Raw genomic sequence first — 23,087 nt, 5'->3', positions numbered from 1 at the left:
TTATCCTCAAATACCGAATTCATTCACACACACACACATATATATATATATATATATTTCGTGCCTTGATACTATTAAATCACTAAAAAAAAATCAATTCAAATATAAGCACATAACACGAACCTTAACATGTAAAACATATAATACTTACGCAATGATGTTTACCACTGATATTCGAAGTCGAAATCTTATTTAACTTTCTGGCATCGGTTCTGTCAAATCTTAGAGCTCAGAATACATTACTAGCGTAAGCCTGCGGGTCTTTAACCCGGATATTTTTCCAGCACGTAGCCTGCGGACCTCAAGTCTGGATATATTTCTAGCATATAGCCTGCGGATCTCATGTCCGGATATTTTTCCAGCATATAGCCTGTGGACCTCATGTCCGGATATTTTCAATCTCATACACATTTGATCATAACACATGACAGTCACCTTATCACTTAATAGTCGTATATTACATTCGAATATAAACTCGATACGCACATCATCATTCACATTTCAGCTCAGTGGTTATATCTCATATCACTCATTCTATTCATCATTTAATCTTAAATTCAAAGTGGCCATGAAACTATAAGTCATATACATGCATTATCTATTATACATCTTAATTCAAGTGCAAGCCAAAGATCACAATTTACCTACTATACTCTTATAGTGGCATCGTCAATTATATACTAAAGGAAACTACTTAAAACTTACCTCGGATATATTTGAACGGTTTGAAATGGTTACTCGGTTACTTTCTCTTTTCCCTTATTCAAGTTGCCCCTATGCTCTTGAGCTTTAATTCAACAAATTTTAAACTAATCATTAATCGACTATTCAAATATTATTTTCAGAATATAATACATATATATTCGAATTTCACACATACAGATTATAGTAAGCTTATAAGAAATCAATAAGCAATTCATTAGCAAAATTTTTTTATCAATGTTTACAATATAATCACAATTTCACTATAAGCTGACTTCCTGAGCAACAGTCATTAAATTATTTATAACCGGAGCTACGAAACTCCAAATCAGTTTCCGTAAATTTTCCTTGAAAATAGACTCATTTTAATTTTATCCATAAAATTTTCAGGATTTTTGGTTTGGCCAATCAAAACCAGAATTTTCTTAAAGTTTCCCCTATTTCACTGTTTGACTATACTGACCACTCTTCACTACAAATCAAATTTCTCATTGTACAGATTTCAAAATATGTTCTTGTTTATTTAATTTGAAACTAGACTCATTAACGAGTCTAAGAATATAAATTTTATCTTATAATTTTTTTTTACTATTTATAATGATTTTCTAAAAACAGAACAGGGGATTTCGGATTCATTCTGACACTGTCACACACAACTTTAAATATCTCTCTATAGAAAATTCCTTTGCTTGCACTGTTTATTTTATAAGAAACTAGACTCATTGATCTTTGATTACATATTTTATTCAGTCTCTAATTCCGCTCCAACAATTTATGGTGATTTTCAAAATTCACGCTACTGCTGCTGTCCTAAGCAGATTATTACAATTTGCTCTTAAATTTCCAAGTCCAAACACTTAAGAACTTACCATTTGAGTTTAGAGCATATCATCATATATAATTAGCTCAACCTTCAATAATTCAATTTGCTAATTAAAACATAGAAATTTATAACCAATTCAAAATTCCTTAACAATGGCCGAATATCAAAAGGGCTATCAAAGGTCGACATCATCAACTGACTAACAAGCTCCAATTGTAATTCAAAACTTAAGTTCACATTCGGCCATTATAAGCAAAACAACCATTCAAAGCTCACTTCAATTATTTAACAAATAATACTAATGTTTAATACTATCTCCCAATTTGGAATGAGTTACCGAATGAAATTAAACTCCTAATTCATGCACTAAAATCACATTCGGCACAAGCAAACTTCATTTCAATTATGCCACTCTTAAACTTATCTATAATACCCTAAGTTCATTTAGTAGCTAGGCAACAATTATACAAAAACAACAAGCATTTAACAACAATGTACTTAACCAATTCCTTAAGCATACATTCGGCAATATATATATATATATATATATATATATATATATATATTAATGACTAAAACACTTAGGCCGATTCTAAAACATCCATAAATCTTCATAATAGCACATGTAACTAGCTCAAATCTCAAACCATCTAATATACTATCAAAATATATAAAACATTACAACCATTCTCTTTAACATCTTCCATAGCCGAATGTTCATATCACCATCAACTTCAAAATTTTGGCATGGGCTAAGTAAGGAACTTAGGATCTAGCTTAAACTATGCTAAGATTTAAAAAAAAACTAACTTGAATTTCTTACCTTAATTTCCAGCTCAAAGGTGACCGAAAGGCTTAAGCTATTTCCTCTCTTGCTCTCTTATTTTCGGCTAGAAGGAAGTAAAGATGAATTTTTTTTTCTTACCCATTTTCTATCTTTAATAACCTTATTCTATATTATAAAACCATATAATAGAAATAATGCTAATATAATATATATGTTATATAATAATTAACAACATGGCCGGCCACTAACTAAAATGGACAATTTGACATGCAAGTCCATACTTTTATAACATGCATTAATAGACCCTTACATATTAACCTATCACATTTTAAAAATGTCTCATATAAGTCCTATTAAATAAATTCACATTCAAATGAATAAATTAAAGATTGGAACTTTCACACATGCATGTTCACGCACAATAAGCATAGAAAATAACGGTTAATTATTTTTATGACTCGGTTTGTGGTCCCGAAACCACTTCCCGACTAGGGTCAATTTAGGGCTGTCACACAATGCACAAACTTGGTTATAGGAAGTGACTTAGTCATCATATTTGCAAGATTTTCATAAGTACTAATTTGCTCACAACAATAAAACCACAAACAATAATATCACGAAAAAAATGATATCGAACATCAATGAGTTTTGTTCTCTCATGAAACATTTGATCTTTTGTAACAGCTCGTTTTTAGTGAAATCAGAACAGTGGATTTGGGACCCCCATTACACCAAAATAGGGTTTTAGCAGCGTTTTTAGCGGCGTTTGAATAGAAAACGCCATTAAAAAATCTAATAGATCGAGTGCTAGCGGCGTTTTTATAAAAGCGCCGCTAAAGATTGACCTATAGTCGCGCTTTTTTAAAAACGCCGCTAAAAGATTAAAGAGAACGACATCGTTTTTTCTGAGCTTCAGTGGCATTAGCGGCGCTACCTGAAAAACGCCGCAATAGAACCAACATTAGCGGAGTTTTGTATAGGTCGATCTATAGCGGCGCTTTCTTAAAAATGCCGCTAAAAGATTAAACAGAACGACGTCTATTTTGAGCTTCAGTGGCATTAGCGGCGCTTCCTCAGAAAACGCCGCAATAGTTTGGGTTTTAGCGGCGCTTTTTGAAAAATGCCGCTATAGATCTAAACTATTTTAAGGTTAATGGATTATGAGTTTAAGGGTTGGGGTTTAGGCTTGATGGTTTATGTTTTATGATTTAAGGTTTCGGATATTGTAGTTAAGGATTTAAGGTTTAGATTAATTATTGTTTTTAATTTATATATGAAATTAAATAATCTCTTATATAATTGTAAAAGATAATATATTAAAATTGTAACAAATTTTAATAAATAAAAAAAGTAATGATTGATATGGATATATAGGTAACTATCTATTTTGGATAGGACCAAATTATAACAAATTAAATAAGGTCTTATTTTTATTTTGAATTGATTTTATTTTGATCATATCTAAAAGCGACTTTATAAACAATATAAATTAACTACACCATTCACTTAGCTATGGGAAAGTTAATTTCATTTTAGTTACTTAATTATGAAAAGTTACACTTTGATAAATAAACTATTTAGAAGTTTTCATTTAATTAAGTTATGAAGCTGTTAAAATCAATGTTATATGGCTTTCTCTAAACCCTAACCCCTAACCCCTTAAATTAATAACCCTTTAAATCTCAAACCCTAAATCTATAGTCGCAAATCATAAATTATAAACCTTAAACCCTAAATATTAAACCTTGAATCCTAAACCATAAAACCCTAAACTATAAACAGTACTAAACCTTTAAACCCTTAAATATAGATTCCTAAATCATAAAACTGTAAACCTAAATCAGTAGACCTTAAATTATAAAACGTCTTAAAACTATAAATCCTAAATCTTAAACCATAAACCCTAAATCCAAAACCATAAAACCTTAAACTATAGACAGTAAACCTTTAAATACTACTTAAATACTAAATCCTAAACCAGTAAGAATAAATTTCATATGGATATATATATATATATATATATATATAATGTGAAAGAACGACACAAACATATAAAAAATAGGAAACCACATTTCAATCTCTATTCTCTAAATATTCAAATTTTATATTACCGTGTAATGTTTTAATAAAAAGTTAATAATATTAACTGTTTAGATTAATTAATAATATTATAAAATATATAGACTAAATGATATTAAAAATTAAAGTATATGCAAATAAACCTGAAATTTAAATATATTAGAGAGACCAAATTAAAATTTAACCATGTATTAATAGTAAACAATAATAATAATAATAATAATAATAATAATAATAATAATAATAATAATAAAAAAAAAGAGAAAAAAAAAAGGATTTATATTGCATACTTAGTGGCGTTTTAGAAAAAAACGCCGCAAACATGTATTAATACTTTAAACTATGTCGTTTTGAAGCTTTGTTATTAGTGACGCTTCTAAAAAACGCCACAAAACATCTATTAAGAGAAAGTAAAATGGCGTCGTTTACATCCTTCTTATTAGTGGTGCTTCTATAAACGCCGCAAAAGGTGTGATTTGAAAACGCCACAAACATCTATTAGTAGATTGCAAAATGGTGTCGTTACCAAGTTATTAGTGGCGTTTCTTGGAAAAACACCAGAAAACATCTAAAGAGATCTCAAAACATCATCGTTTTATAGCCTTTTATTAGTGGCGCTTTTATAAACGCCACAAAAGATGTGAAATACTGGCGTTTTCGCTAGAAATGCCACAAAAATCTATTAATAGATTGCAGAAACTGTGTCGTTTTATAGCCTTTCTAATTAGTGGCGCTTTATAAAAATGCCACAAATATTTTTGAATAGATTAAAAATGTCGTCGTTTTTTTGAACCCCATTTTCCCTTTACTTTCCCCAGTTCAATTTACCCTGATTACTTCCTTTACTTCATCTGTTTCAAAAATCCATAAAATTTCCTATTACTTTCAAACCCTAAATTCAGAAATCCCCTATAATTTTCCCCAAAGAGATATCCTCAAATCGTTTTCCCCAAAGTCCCTTTGATTTGCTCAGCTATCAGTATTTATCCCATAACCCCAAATCAAAATTTTTGATTTTGCACCCTAACTGTATCTTCGTGTTCCCCAACTTAAACTCGATCTCATTCCCCCATTTACCCAATTTCTTCTCTCATTTTCCCTAACCGCGTCTGCGTCCGCGTCTGCCTCTTCTCTACGCCACTGTAGCTGGAATTTCGAGTCCTATACTATAGGTATTGTGTTCATGTTGTTCATATACAACAGTTACTGTTTGCCCATTGATGCCGCATTGTTTATATATTTAATATATTTACTAATTCATGTTTTAATCATTTCATTGATGCCATATTGTTTATTATAAGTGTTGACATATATTTAAATTATATGCAGGGTAAATGACATGAGAGCTGAAGTTGTGAGTAGGCTTTTAATTTTGACGAGAATTACTTACGCTTGCTGATTAGACTTGGTATTCTAGCAGTCATGAGAAATTTCACTTTTGGGCTTTGACAGCTTGATTTGCCTTGCCTTCTCTCTTGCTTTGCTGTTGTTGCTGATTTATTTTGAAAATAATAATCGAGCAAGTAGAAAATCTGTTTTTCCAATAATATTTGAATATGTTTGAAGTAGACATCCATATCGTGCCACCTGTTTAAAATTCTTAAATTGGCTGAATCGAACTACTTAATATGTTGGTTGAGAAAATGTAATCTTTGTTGGTTGTTGTATTTCATCTTCATAGTTTGATTCCATTTTTTTTTATAAGTAGCTTGACCAAACCAAATTCCGTTTACTAGTTTTTCATTTTCTATTCGTTGACTTGGGCTATAATCATTTTCATTTATTATTCATCGTATTATTTTTTTTCATCTCCACAAATTCTTTATATGGAATGCTTTGTTTATTACCCTTTTAACGTGAATAATTGATAATTGCTCATGATAGTTTATGCATGCATCTGGTTATAATTTTAACATACGTTTTTGCAGGAAAATATGGAGCTTTAGAAAGATGGTTATCAGGGTGATGTTATCGGGGATTACACAACAGATGTTCTTGTCACTGAATTTGCATGTTTCTTATTGTCTAATCTTTTCTTTTCTTTTCTTTTTTTACTTTTTTCCACCTTAGAAAGGGTTATCAAATCCTAAAATCATTACTGTTGGGAGGGTTTTACCTATATACTATCCTTGAGACCGTAAAATGAATGAGTATACATATGGTTATACCAAGAAAAAGAAAAGCTCGATGTTTCCACATATTATCACACACTAATTATTTCAGTTATCTTAGTGTAATTTCATTTGCTTATGTTTCAAGGACTAGTCTAGGGACTAGGGAGTATTCATTTTCTTGGTAATTTGATACTAGCTTGCTAGATGCAAGCATCAAAACCATGTGTTGTCCTAAAAAAATCAAAATCATGTAATCCAACCAGAAATCGATTTCATTATAGCAGTTAATTAGATTGTTTTTGGTTTAAAAACAATTACATTTTGAATTACATTTTATTGGTTCAAAATCATGTAATTGTATTGAAAAAAGGTAAAATTACCAGCGGTCCCTATATTATATCTAGGATTACATTTTGGAAAAAAATTAACAAACTGATCACTATATATTAGATCAAATAATTCTTTCGCTAAAATTAAGTGAATTAAATGTTTTTTCTTCAATAAAAGGATCAAAATGCAATTTGAAGTATAAAGTAAGGAACCCATCCCTATTTTCTTCTAGTTTTTCTTCCAACTGCTTGTGAATATATGTATATAAGTTACCATATTAAGCAAATACATATAATATGAATATATGTATAGTAATATACCACGCAGATAGTAACACCCGTATTTAGTAACCCATGTTAGTCTAATTTCAAAGGGTTTTTGAATTTCCATTTTAGTCTATAAATTTTCAAGTTTATTACGTACATTTTTTAATTTCATGGTTGTTCATTGTTTGCAGGTGTAATTTAATTTGCTGGAATTGACTCTACCATCCAATTTACAATTTGTAAGAGGTATGTATATTTAATTTGCTAAATCTTTATTTGATGTCTCTCCATTGAAATCTGCCATGTATTCCATGAGCTAAGTGAATTTTTGCTCAATTTGCAACCTTTTAATTTTTGCTAAATATCCTTGTCTGAAGCACCTAGCAATCTCAGTTCATTCAATTTTTGTTCAATAATTTTTTTGTCAAAATTAATGTCTAATATAGGGACTATTATACGCTTTTACAAAAAAAAAACCATTGTTTTTCACCAATCTGTGGATACATTATCCAAAACTTTTATTTCACACATTTCTTGGCAAAATTTGCAACAAATTTAGCTCCAAATGTATTGAGACCAAGTGCCACATCATATATACATGAAAAAATCAGAATAAAAACATCAAATATAATTTAAATTATAATTAAAAAATAATTTTCTAATATTTAATATACTGACAACATACATTCAAAGGCATAGTTAGAGTGGCAAACATTAACTATCATCTGATTTACTGAAAGACAATAAATATATATATATATATATATATATATATATATATACCTTTCGTCAAAGTTGGTTGTTGCAGCAAGGTTAACCACAACATCAACTTCATTCAACATCTCTTGTACTAAATTACAATCTTTAATGCCCAAATCTTCGTGAGATATATCTCCAGGAATTAGTGTAATTTTCTCAGATATAAATGAATTGAAATTTTTCTCGCATTTTTCTTTCAGAACTTTGAACAAATCCTTTCCTATAATCTATCACGAATAAAAAAACAATATCGTATGTTATTTAATTTTTTAATTTCATGGTTGTTCATTGTTTGCAGGTGTAATTTAATTTGCTGGAATTGACTCTACCATCCAATTTACAATTTCTAAGAGGTATGTATATTTAATTTGCTAAATCTTTATTTGATGTCTCTCCATTGAAATCTGCGGTGTATTTGCCACGTGAATTTTTTCTATCCTATTTTTGTAATTTGTGATTAAATATTTCTATATTTCTACCACTATTTTAATAAATTAAATTATTCAGTATAATATGTCCCATCTCCGATACAAATATTTAATAAAATATTTTATATATTTTTATAATTAAATTTAAATTATTATTGAAATATGCTTGTCCGTTTTATCACAAATATTATTGTCCGCTTTATGATTTAAGTTAAAAATTGTATTCAAAATAAATCATAGCTTTTAAACTAAATACGGATGTTCATACAATGCTTTAACATGTACTTAAGAAAAGATGACTTGTAAAATGTAAATTAAATTAAGTGTGGACTATTGTACATCTATATTTTAACTGCACATGTGATTTGTCAAATAAAAGTAAAATACATGTCTATATTAAAACAATGTCAATCTTATTTTAATTAATATAATTTGGATTAATTTATTTAATTATTTAATTAATATAAATTGGATTAATTTATATAAATATTATTTAATTAATATAAATTGGATTAATTTATTTAAATATTTTTAAATTAATATAATTTTTATAAATATTATTTAATTAAAATAAAATTTTTCCATGTGATTTTCCACATCGTCAAATTTTTTTTTCGAGGTATAAAAATGGAATGTCAAGTAATAAATTTATTGTCAAGTTTAATGTATAAGAACATATTAAATCTAAGAAAATGGAATGCTAAAATAATTAAAATATTATATCATTTTAATATATAAGAATTTATACTGTATAAATTATTAATGTGCAAAATTTATAAGATTCTAAAATATATATACTTGAATACATCACTAGTACGTAAAATATATACTTGAACTTCCATAACTCACATAACTTACATAACCTATATAACTTACATAACTCACATAACTTATATAACTTATATAACTTACATAACTTACATAACTCACATAACTTACTTACATAACTCACATAACTTACACAACTTATATAACTTACATAACTTGCATAACTCACATAACTTACATAACTTATATTTACATAACTTACATAACTCACATAACTTACGAACTTACATAATTTACATAACTTACATAATACATAAATATATATCATATCATAACTTACATAACTTAATTAGAGTTATAAATAAATAACTTACCCGTGTAATTTATTGTCAACTTTAGAATTCAAGAACTACGAAATGGATGGGAGTTGGATGAAATTGTCAAGGGTAAGCAACGCCTATCGAAATGGAGTACAAACTTTTCTAAATTTTGCATTTCAAAATGCTAGCCAAGAGAATATGATTCTTTGCCCGTGTAAGAAGTATGACAACATCAATTGGAATTTACGTGAAGTTGTCTACGAACATCTAATTGTTGATGGCTTTATTCAGGGGTATAAAAAATGGATTTTCCATGGAGAGTGTACATCTAGTGGAACTGATACATGCACAGATGGGGTGAAATTTATTAGATTTCAATCATCAAAATTGCCAATTTTCAGGCTTGGGAAATCAGCAGACTTTCGAAGACTTTTTGGATGGGATCCTGGCATTTCTGGATTGAGATGTCTCATGGCGTTTGAAGATCTATCTCTTAACTTCGAAACGCATTTTGAATCACTTGATTTTGAGTTCAGGAGTTCAAGTTATGACCGTTTTAGTGAAGACCGCGCGAGCAGAATTTTTGAACGGGATTATGACGGGAATTACGAGTTTCGGGCTTTTAATTCAAGTTTAAATCATGTTGGGTTTGGGTTTTAGGCTTAATTTTTATTATATATGGGCCCAATATTTTATTTATCAGCCCTTATTATTTTATTATTGTTTTATTCTAAATTTTTGATAATTATTAAGTATTTAAAGTTATTTAGGAATTTTATGTTAACAGGAAAGTTTAATTTAAAACTACTTCTTGTTTAGGTTAAATTGGAGTTCTAGCATACTTAGGAGTTTTATTTAGATTTATTTAGCTAGCCTATATATAGGCCTTCGCATTGTACACAAAAGGGACAATTCATTATTATTCTATTTCTCTTTCGAGTTAATAAATTCTCTCTGAGTTTTTCTTTTCAAGAATTTCTCTTGAGTTTCATTTAGAAGAGTTTTAACAATCTTTTTAGATTGTGGGGATCATCTTCAAACTTTTTCTTCCCAAGGTTTTTATCTTGGAGGGGAAATTAGAGCCGCTTGAAGGGGGTTGTGGATTCTTCGTATTTCTAAGGCTTCTTAGGACTTCTACACGCCACGTTCTATCTTTCCATTAATTTTCTTTATTCACTTCCTTAATCTCTGATTTATTATTTGTTTTAATTATTTTATTTAACTTGGATTTAATTTCGTTTTAGGTTGTGTCAAAAATTCAAGTTTCTTTCCGAACGTCTAGAGCCCTAAGTCAAATCTGAGACTTTGACAAACTTTACGATCCACTTTCGCGTTCATCCTTCTCGTCGTTTATCAGGAACTTCTTCAATGATTAATCTGACTTATTCTGACACTGATTACCACCAGTATGTTAGACAAGATGACATGGAAGGTATGTTGCTGGATGCATTTAATATGCACAGCCATGGTGAGCAATCGTTTCCACCTGACTTTATTGCATCCGACGATTTTAATATTGGTGGAAATGTTTTTTGCGAAACGGGAACAAGTGCACCTGATGAGGAGCCAAATGAAGAAGCGGCGAAGTTCTACAATTTACTTAATGAAATGAACGAAGAACTTTACGAGGGATCAAAATATTCGAAATTGTCCTTCTACATTCGTCTATTTCACTTAAAATGTTTGGGAGGGTGGACCGGAAACTCTTTTACAATGCTGCTAGAGTTTCTGAGAGAGATGTTTCCATTTGCAAAAATCCCCCAGTCTTGTCAAGATATGAAGAGACTAATAAAAGATTTGCGCCTTGGGTACGATAAAATTCATAGTTGCCCAAACGACTACATGTTGTACTGGGGTGATCAGAAGAACCAACAGTCTTGTCATGTTTGCGGTAAGTCTTGTTGGATGAATGGGAATACAGAAGATGTGAATGGGGATGAAGGTGGGGCACAGTTAAGAAAGAAGTCAATCAAGGTTATGCGATATTTTCCCCTAATACCAAGACTTCAAAGGTTTTTCATGTGTCAAAGACGGTCGATTCTATGAGGTGGCATAATGATCAACGAACCGATGATGGATTATTAAGGCATCCTGCTGATTCTTTAGCTTGGAAATCGTTTGACAGTAAATTTCCAAGCTTTGTAAGTGATCCTCGGAATGTGAGGCTTGGGCTAGTAGCTGATGGCTTTAATCCTTTTAAAATCATGAGTACTTCAGACAAGATTTGGCTTCAGTAGTGCTTGTTCCTTACAATTTGCCTCCATGGATTTGCATGAAGCAATCTTCATTTATTTTATCAATGATTATCCCTGAAGAGAAAGGTCCCAGAAATGATATTGACATCTATTTGCAGCCACTTATTGAAGAGTTAAAACAGTTATGGTCGGGTGTTGAGACATAATGTATTAAGAAAGGAGAACTTTAATTTACGTGCAGCTTTATTGTGGACAATTAATGTTTTCCCGGCTTATGCTAATTTATCGGGTTGGAGTACTAAAGGACGTTATGCCTGTCCTTGTTGTGCTACGCAAACTTGTTCGAAGTGGTTGTATAATGGGAAGAAGTTCTCTTACATGGGCCATCGTCGGTGGTTAGATGGAAATCATAAATTTAGATTTCAGAGGACTCTATCTGACGGTACTAAGAGTACAGAGGAGCTCCTGAGCAGACCGTTGGATCTGAAATCTTGTTTATGTTAAAAGATATCAACTTTAGTTACGGGAAGATGAATCAACCAACTATCACGCAAACAAGGAGAAGATCAAGGGATGAATTTGATGATGAATCTGACGAAGAGGATGATCCTAATGAGACAGATTTGTGGAAAAAAAAGAGTATTTTTTTTGAGTTGCCTTATTGGGAGCACAACATTTTACGCCACAACACTACAGCAAAACTGACTTTTAGCGGCGTTTTTTTAAGCCTTTAGCGGCGCTTTTAAGTGCCACTAAAACTATTTGCGGCGTTTCTCCAAGCGCCGCTAAAAACGCCGCTATTTCCAGCACCACTAAAGTTTGCGGCGTTTATTTGAAAAAAACGCCGCTAAAGGTTGCGACCTTTAGCGACGCTTATCCCAAAAACGCCGCTAAAGGTCGCGACCTTTAGCGGCGCTTTTCCCACAAACGCCGCTAAAGGTCATGAAATTCAAAAAAAAATATTATAAAAGTCGTGAAAAATATAAAAAATTTAAAATTCATTATCAAAATATTGAATGATATAAATATAAAAATTTTCTATTAAAATTTTAACTTTAAAACTAAATACAAAAATAAATGAATTTAAATTTAGAATTTAAAATAATAAATTAATAACACAATTAAAATCTAAAAGTTAGAACTCAAGTTATCTTAAATATTAAAATAAAAATAAAATTTAGAATCAAAACTAAAATAAATAATAAAAACTAGATTAAATATAAAAATATCAATAAAATAAGATATTATAATGAAGTTACTTAAATGAAATAAGGAAATGCATTAGATTTGGCGACCTTTTCTCTCCACCCTTTCTCGACGAGCTCTTATTTCCCACATTGTCATTAATTTCATTTGAGCCGATAGTGCTTCTTCACTTTCTCCCTTACTTCTTCACACGTCTCCATACCCGAATTGCATTTGTCTGCTTCCTTTTGATATTGTGATGCTAACTTCTTAGCCTCGAGTAAAAAAAAAAAACATTATGTAAAAAATTATAACAATTAAGCATTAGTGACATACAATTAACGATTAAAATAAAATAAAACATATATGTAACAAATAAATTGTTGGTCGAAAAAGTTGTAAAAATGAAAAAGGCATTTGCAATCAATCTTAAAATTAGAGGTGATCTAAAAGGCATAGAAAATCAAATGTAAAATTTCTTTGTATTAAGTTACTTTGTCCCATTTTCCAATAAATACATCCATCCATGACAAAGAAACAGAAATCGATCGTAAACGAAGCATTGCTTAGTCATGCATTAATTAAAGATAGAACCATAAAATTAGCTTAATTCTGGGCAAAATTTCCAAAGATCGATAATTAACATTTCCAAATACCGATTGCCATCTTTAATAAAAATGGAAACTTGGAACTTTACAGGCAAGTAGCATAGAGAATGCTAATACAAAGCAACAAACATAATAGAAAGAAAGGCTAACAACACTTGCCATGCATGTAAGCATTCATAAAACAGGCATGAGTTTCAACTTTCAATAAATAGCTACATAACTACCAAGCAAAACCCCATAGCCAAGGAAATGCATAAAAAAAATGACACAGGACAAGTGGCTTTGGCAAAAAAGAAAAAAAAAAAAAACAAAACAAAGGAACTAATAGCATAACAAGGGACAAAGAATTGATTGACACTACTATCATCTAAAAATTCAAAATGAAAGACATAAATGTAGAAGTTCGACATTAAATGACATAAATGCCAATGTTAAAGAAACTGGACCACAGGTTAAACCAGTTGGTTTGATTGTTTCTTATTTTATTTTTTATGTTTAAACATTAATTTAATGTAAAATAAATAGTTAATATAATTAATAGTTAACAATAATATGCATTTACCTTAATGGCATGGTCTTTAATTTAAGAAAAAGGGAAAAAAAATAATTGGTTTTTTACCTGTTCAATAAATAATGGCATGGTCTGTTTCATATTTTGTATATACTATATGGTATTACAGTGTTCTAGCCTCTAAAACCCTCCACTATATAAACATAATAAGGACAAAAAAGAAAACGCAAGAAAAAGATAAAAACCTTTTGTAATGTAATTCCAGCAGCTTCTCTTCTCTTTCCCGTTGCTTTTTCAGCTCAACCTCTGCCTTCATTTTTGCTAATGCTTCAGCAGCTAAGATTTGAGCTTCAATCTTTGCCTTTTCTATGAAGGTTCAATCATCATCTATAAGATCTCAGGGCACACTATTGCCTCACAAATACTTAACCAACTTAAAACTACTACTACTAATAGAAACCCTGTATGCACCTGAAGGACTAATATTCCTAATCACTCAAAACATATCTCCAATTACCATTAAATATAGATATATATAAAGCCAACCAAACAAATCATTTCATTTCTCTCATTCAAAGATAACCTAAAGATACTAGCACATCAAACATGAAAGAAAGTGAAACTGTGGAATTTGGTTTCAAATTTATTATCACATAGGAAGGCACATATTGTATCATCTTGATAAGATTGGAATGGCAGACACAAGCAAGAAAACAAGCTAAGTTTTTTAACAGTTCAGAGATTAAAGTAGTTCAAAATCTATAATGGCAAGTAAAAAGAATTTAAGTGAACAAGTTATTTGATAGAGAGCTTCACTTCATCTTTTTAATTCCATTTGATGAGAGAATTAGAAGACCTTTTCGTTGTTAGCAGCCAAAATAAAACTTTACATGATCCAAGAGTGCCTTCTTCCGAGCTTTCGAATATATAAAAATAGGGTTTATCATATTTCATGAATTAATGTTATCAAATTTCATTCCTGTGGAAACCATGTATATAAATAAAACAAAATAAGAATAAATTGTAATAGATTAATACATGTGATTAAAACAAAAGTACTAATGTTGAGGAAATAGATTGAGTCAATGATTGTTTTGAAACAGAAAGAGTTCAATAAGAACGATGTACAGGAGGTAAGATTAAAGTTGATTGCCTATCCATTGCCAATAGCGGTCCGCATTTGTTGTACCAAAGGGTTCATCGTTTTATTACCAGAGAAGAATACAAGCTAAGGAGAATTATTAGAGAAAGAGAAAAAAAAAATGAAAGAGATCATGAAAGCAAACCATACTTGCAGATTTTGGTGAATAAAATTTGGTAGCTGCATATCCAATGCTACAAAAGGAAATGCATACGTTCATCATTAGCACGAAATAGCTGCAAAAAATTGAATAATAGTTCAGACATTTATACAGAGACCATACCAAAAGAGAATGCAATGCTGTTTTACTTTAGGAAAAGTATTCAGTCCTTTGCTGTAAAAGAACTGCAGAAAACCAAAATGTAGTACTATAGTAAAATACGATAATAGCATACCGCAGATCGTTGCTGGTTTAGACCACCATTGGCATCAACAATCAAGTAACCGCTAGAACCAGGAGACTCTGTATGTCAAAAAAAAAACTATCAAATAAACCGGAGCTCATTTCCTCCCTCTCAAGAAATAAATTTTATGTTCAACCCTACCCTTCATTTGTTATCCCTAACATGTAGGAATAATCATACAATAGCTGTTCTTAAACTCCAATATAAGTATCGTGGAACTTTAAGAGAGAACCAATCTCGGTAAGAATTACCTATTATGCTCGTTTTGTACATGGAGAAATGATTTCTAGCTGTCAAATCTGGATAAGGTTTCTATACTTTCACCCTTCTTTTGTATTTCCACACAGAGGACAACTGCAGTAAGAAGCAGCATTTTGAGCTTATTGAAGAAAGAAACATCTCATATTTAGATCCTATTAAAGGGACTGAAACCTGAAGGAGAAATTTATTTCCTAATCCAATGTCCCTCTTGTAGGAGGGCTTTTTATGTAGATCATTGATACAATAAACAAAGTGTGTCAAATTAGCTCTATCTAAGTCACCATATTATGATTCTGAAAAACCTAGAGTGGTCCTTTTCAAAAACAAGTTTTTGCTATCTCTGTTGTGAGTTGTAACCGACACTAGCCAAATATAATTGAAGTGGAGAAAAAATAAAGGCATTAGCAATAAACATACATAAAGGCAAAATTTCTTATCAACATCATTTTCCATGTAGAATGTTCAAAACACCAACATTCATTATCCCCATCAAGCTTCTTTGCTTTCTAATTTCATAATCAGTTTCCTTATTACTACCCCTTTCTGCCTTGTCCAAGAAACAAATTTATTTTATGACAACTTTTTAAGAATTATGATTAAAGAAAAACCCATTCTAACTAAAAGCCAAAATTGTAAAAGAAAATCTAGTTTCACTTCACAAGTGAAATAAAAATAAAAACACTCCATTAACATAAAATTTAAGATTATTTTTACCAGCATTAATTTCATTCATTGCACGTTTCACATGCTCGTCAGGTTCTATGTCCACAATAAGTGTTTGCACAATCTCAATACCCATAGGCAGACATAGCCTGGAAGAAAAACAAGGGGGTAATAGAATTCAAAACATATTTAAATGTCAGCTTCAAAATTGCAACAATTTAACATAACAAGGCCTTAGACCAACATGTGGGGTAAAACAACATGTGGGGTTGGCTTTCACAGAATGTGATGTACTTAATCAAATTGATTACCTTCTCAAGTTCTTCTTCAACAGCTTTAGCAATTTCAGTCTTTTGTTCAAAAACATCATCCAGATTTAGCTTCGGAACGCTTGCTCTAATAACTAAATGTATTAAAGATCAGAAGAAGGGAAACGTTTTAACAAGAATATTTATGGAAGTATTCGACCATTTTATTTCTTCATAATCACGAATTTTCCCTTCACCTCAAACAACATATCCTCCTCCACTTAAATTCCACCAGAAATAGAGTAACTGACAAAAGCATGACTATTTATACTAAAGTTGGAGAAACCAATAGAAGTACACAAAAACTGAAAGGCCATTTATATTCATCATCCTAAAACGTCTAAAAGTTATAAAGCAAATAAGTCAATAACTGAAAATTTACAACATATACAGACCTTAGTGTTGGTTTCACAATGAACATCCAACTGCTGCAATCTTAGCGACAATGGCCAATGAGTTGACTTCAAGAAACCAAGGTAGGCAATGGCATCCGTGTTCAAGAACATCCTCAAACCTACCAAATCTCTCCTTAATGGCTACAGAGACTGGTCAACTTGTACACAATGAAAAAGATTACCCATTTGGATTTTGCTCGAGAGTCCAATAGTGTATATATCGGTAAAAGAACTCAAAACAAATACCAAGATTATCTATGAATTAGCATATTCCAACATGCAACATAAGCGACAATCAATGGTTTTCTATTTGTAGGGCATAAATATAAACCTTATAACATGAAATTAAGATCATAAAAAAGGTAACCTAAAAAAGAAAATACATCCAACAAAGTCATGAGAACAAAATAACCTTCCCAACTCAAACCCAATCAGCTTCAAGTGGCAATTTACAAGAAAAAATAAGCTTGGCGCGATCACCACCTCAATTCATAAAAACCAACCCAATTTTCAAAATTCATGAAAACGGACCGACACACATTAACAAGCGAAATGTACAAAAGTGGCAGCAGCAACAAGTAACGGAGATTACGCGGAAGTTCAGGCGGAACCAAGGTTTTCACGGCGGACGAAGGACTTGGTCTTGGAACGCAATTGACGGCAAGCAATCAAGGCGGGCGGGACAGAGTAAGACGAGGCTTCGTGGCGATGGAGGTGGGCTTGGAGAGTTGTTGTCGCTCCGTTACTTAACATCGTCTCAGTAGCCATTCTTTGCAATGATTCTTTGTTGTTGTTACTATTGTCTGTTATTGTTCTTGGGCTTCATTGTTTGTGGCAATGTGAGCTGCCATGTAAATAGACACCCAAAGAAAAAGGAAGCAAAGCTGATTCTTCTTCTTCGTCTTCTTCCTTTTTCTTTTCTTTTTCTTTTGTGGAGATTTTAAAGTTCCTAAAGTGAAACTAAGAAGATTGTGGATGATTTGTGAGCTTTTCCGGAAAAGTATGACAAATTTTGGAGGGTGTGTTTGCGATCTGCACTTGAACGATTCAACGCAAACCAAAAGAAAAAAAAAAATTGAAGAACAAGCTGTATTAATAAAAAATAGGTGTATTGACTTGGTGTTGTTGGAAATGAGAAATTTGGGGCAAATTTTGAGAGTTATTTGGGGATTTAGGATTAACAATGGGTAATCAAAATTGGTGATTTTTTTTGCGCGTTTTTAGTAAAAACGCCATTATAATTCAATTTTTGTGTTGATTAATTTTAAATTTTTTATTTTTCTCTTTTGAATTTTTTTAATTTTGAATATTGAACTTTTTAATTGAAATATGGACTAAATTATTAAATATTAAATATTTTAATTTTTTTATTTTTATTTTTAAATTTTAAATTTTAAATTTTAAATTTTAAATTTTTAAATTTTATTTTTGAGTTTATTTTTATTTCAGTTTAATGTGTAATTATAGACGTGAAATTCTAATTGTGGTTTAAATGTATAGTTGAAATTTTAATTTTGATTTAATCATACACATTTAAAAATATAAATACATCAATATATTTTATATTGAATAAATATAAATATTTATGTATCCATGCAATATATAAATATAAAATGATGTTATATCAATAATTGTGTAAAAGAAAATGAAAAAACGTGGAGACACAAATATATATTTTAAAAAGAAAATGAGTTACAATTAAAAAACGTGGAGACACAAATGAGTGCAGAGAATTTTCGTTCATATAAATAAATATATATTTTAATTAATCAGATAGATAAATATCAAAATAGTATAAACAAAAACTATAAATAAAATTTAAAGGTAAACTTATCATTTAAAACATTTTCCACAAAATATCCCTTTAATCCATTAAACAATATAACACCTTATTAATATATAAAAATATTTTTTTATCAAAATCAAGATATCTATTATCGATAACACTAATTAATTATAGGGTTTAGGATTTAATTATTGAATATGATTCACTTGAAATTAACATACTATATACCCATGGCCATTAAACCTAAAACCATAAAACCTTAAACCATAGACCTTAAACCTTAAATATTAAACCGTAAACCAAAAAATAAATTTAATCAATATTAAGTATTGCTTCCACAATTTATTATGAACATAAGCTTTTACATTAATATATATGTATATACACATCAACATCCATGTGATGTTTTTTGGGGTTTAAGGTTTTAGAAGTTATAGTTTAGTGTTTAGGGTTTAGGGGTTTAGTATTTTAGGGGCTATAGATTAGTGTTCATAATTTTTTGGGGGGTTTAAGGTTTTAGGGGTTATATGACTTTTAGCGTCGCTTTTCGTAAAGCGCTGCTAATGCTCTGGTTTTTAGCGGCGTTTTACCAAAAGCGCCGCTATTGCTCCGAATTTTAGCTGCGTTTTTACCAAAAGCGCCGCTATTGCTCCGACTTTTAGCGGCGTTTTACCAAAAGCGCCGCTATTGCTCCGACTTTTAGCGCGTTTTACCAAAAGCGCCGCTATTGCTCCGACTTTTAGGGGCGTTTTACCAAAAACGCCGCTATTGCTTCGACTTTTAGCTGCGTTTTACCAAAAACGCCGCTATTGCTCTGTGTTTTACAATTTTTGCGGCGTTTTTTGATAAAACGCCGCTAAAAACGCCGCTAAAACCCTATTTTCTTGTAGTGCAATCTTGATGTCATGCATATTGAGAAGAATGTCTGCGAGAACATAATTGGAACAATTTTAAATGTCGATGGAAAATCAAAAGACAATCTTCAGAGTCTACTTGATTTAGTTGACATGAGAATTCGGCGTGATCTTTATCCTCAAGTACTTCCGAATGGGAAATATCGGTTACCGCCTTCTATTTTTTCAATGTCAAAGAAAGAGAAAGAGGTGTTTTGCATGGTGTTGAAGGATATAAAGGTCTTAGATGCATATGCGTCAAATATATCTCGATGTGTTGAGTCTTAAAGATCGAAGATTATATTCATTAAAATCACATATTTACCACATCTTGATGCAAGATTTACTCCCAGTTGCTCTATGGTGCTGCATGTCAAAAAATGTGACGTCCTGTATAATTAAACTATCCAATATAATAAAAGCTATTTGTGGCAAAGTTTTGGATGTTGAAGAACTTAAGAAAGTACAGGATCGAGCTGCTTTGACTTTATGCAATTTGGAGAAAATCTTTCCACCTTCCTTCTTCACTATTATGGTGTACTTGGTAATCCATCTCCCTCACAAAGCAATACTTGGTGGATCGGTTTTTTATCGATGGATGTATCCTATAGAAAGGTGATAATTTATTTGTCAAGTATTTATTCATTTGCCTATATACATTTAGTTACAACTTTTGATAAATATTGTATATCGTGTTTAGGTTCCTAAGCAAATTGAAATCTTATTGTCGCAATAAGCGTTATCCAGAAGGATCAATTGCTGAAGGCTACTTGGCATAGGAGTGCATGACCTTCTGTTCTAGATATTTAGAAGATGTTGAAACACGATTGAATAGACCAAATAGAAATATTGGGCTCAATAATCATAACTTGGCCGAAACTTATTTATCCCAAAGTTATGGAGAACCAATTGGCAAAGTTGAAATTGCAGAATTAGATGATATATCGTGGATACAAGCACATCGATATGTACTTTTTCACCACGATTCAGTTGAACCGTTATGCAAGTAAGTTCTAAAATTTCCTCACATATTCGTCGTTTTGATTTGTTTATCTTCTAACCAATTAAACTTGTTTTTAACATAGTGAGTACAAACAAATTTTGAGATCTCGTGCACTTGAAGATTACAACATCGAGAGATTAATAAGTTATTCACAGACTCTTTTCATGAATGGTTAAGCCAAACGGTATGTAACTAAAGTTAATAAGTTACATATAATCACAAAATTTAGTTAATCAAATAAGAATGTCTTTATGTAATACATTTATAATTACTTAATTTACTTTCGATTCAATAGGTTTGGAGTGGAAGGGACGTCAATGAAGAAATTAAATGGCTTTCCCAAGGTCCGAATAGAGTAATAAAAAAATATAGGGCCTTCCTCATCAATGGATACAGATTTCATACAAAATATCGCGAGAGAATGAGAACTCAAAATTGTGGAATTGTTGTTAATTCTTCAATTACAAGTTATGCTAGTACTAGGGACAGTAATCCGGTTGAGGGTAATATGGAGTATTACGGACTTCTTACCGATATTATTGAATTGGATTATTATGGTAGATGGAAAGTTGTCTTATTTCAGTATGATTGGGCTGATGTTAATACTGCTCGCGGAATTAAAAAAGATCAATTTGGTTTTACAATGGTTAATTTCTCTCGCTTGATTCACACTGGACAACAATTGATGGACGAGCCATATGTATTTTCTTCTCAAGTGAAACAAGTTTTTATTCAAAGATCCAACCGATAAGGGTTGGTATGTTGTACTCCTAATACCCTAGAGACTTGTTTGACATGGGTAATGGAAGTAGAGATGACATCGTCGAAAGATCAGAAACATTACCTTTTCCAGAACAAAACTTAGATGAAAATATCCCTAGTACTAGTACACAACATCAATGGGTTCGACATGATGTGGATGAAGATATTTACGAATAATGATGTAGTAAGATTTTACAATTTTTTAATTATATGTAATATTATAATTTTAATCTTGGTAATGTTATATTATTTAACTATTTTATATGTACTATTATTGTTGTAATTTGTTACTAAAATTTTAACTATTTTATGTGTATTGCAGGAAAAATGTGTAGAAGAAGATTACGAGATTTAAGTATTGTCCAGAATACTCCAAATTCAGAAGAAGCAAATAGTGAACAGCAGACAGTTGTTGGATCTTTGAATGTGCTAGAGACACTTGACGAGCTTGCAGAATTTCAAAGTAATGTTACGTTCATTTTACATGTGTTGACTTTTCTTATTGATTTATTTTTCAATTTTAATATAATAATAATATATCATTTTTCAGCTGAAAGAGGTGGGACGCGCAGAGGTCGAGGACGTACTCTGCTTAAAGAGTTATACTACTTAAATCCTGTCGAGCGTGTCAAAGTAAGTAGAAATAGTTATGGTCAGCCTGTTGGATCTGAAGCTCGACTTTTAGTAGGCTATTTGGGCATTATATCACGAAATGCCAATATGTTGCCCATCAACTACGAATCATGGCATCACATGCCTGATAGCAACAAAAATCAAGCTCTGGATAATTTTAAGGTAACAAAACGTGAATGTAATTTATAATACTTTGGTTTAAGTTTCATTTATATTTACATTCTAAACTTGTGTGTTTTTTAAGAGAGATTTGCTTTAGAGGTCTCCGATGATTATATCAAGAAGGCATTGGGAAAAAAATGCAGAGACCATAAAAGCAGTTTGAAAAAACTATATTTTAAGAAAGACATAAGCCTCGAGGAAAAATTGAGAAATGTCCCGCCGAGAATGCTGAGGTACCAATGGGAAGATGCGGTTAGATTCTAGAATTCAAAGAAAGGAGATGTATTACGTATTTCCAAAATCTTATTATAGTGTTTACTATATACATAATAATAATTTTATTATGTAGGACCGTGAGCGAGTTGGAACAAGCAGTAGACAAAAAACAAAATTCACGCATTACCAGCAGGTCGAGAAGTTTTGCTTCAGAGTGAGGTGAGGTATTATGAATTTATTAATTCTTTCAAATATTAATAACTTTCTACTATTAAATAATATTTTTACTACTTTATTATAGGAAATCTCCTTTGGTCAAAAAGTTGGACGCCTTCAGCTTTTTGAGATTACGCATAAGAAGAAAGATGGATCTCCTATGACATCCGAAGCTAGAGAAATTATGGTATATTTACTTAATAAAATTTGATTTATTATAAATATTTTTAATGTTTAATTAATTATGGTTTAATTCGTCATTACTAGTTTTAAATAATGTTAAGTTGATGTTCCATTCCTTTTTATTATATATTTTGTTTCTAACTCTTTAATTGATTTTTTAGGAGAAACTAAAGGAGAAGAAGGCGG

The sequence above is a fragment of the Gossypium arboreum genome, chromosome 11 (assembly GCF_025698485.1).
Source record: "Gossypium arboreum isolate Shixiya-1 chromosome 11, ASM2569848v2, whole genome shotgun sequence".
Taxonomy (NCBI): Eukaryota; Viridiplantae; Streptophyta; class Magnoliopsida; order Malvales; family Malvaceae; genus Gossypium; species Gossypium arboreum.
The sequence above is the reverse complement of the archived record's forward strand: the minus strand, read 5'-3'. Positions refer to the sequence as shown.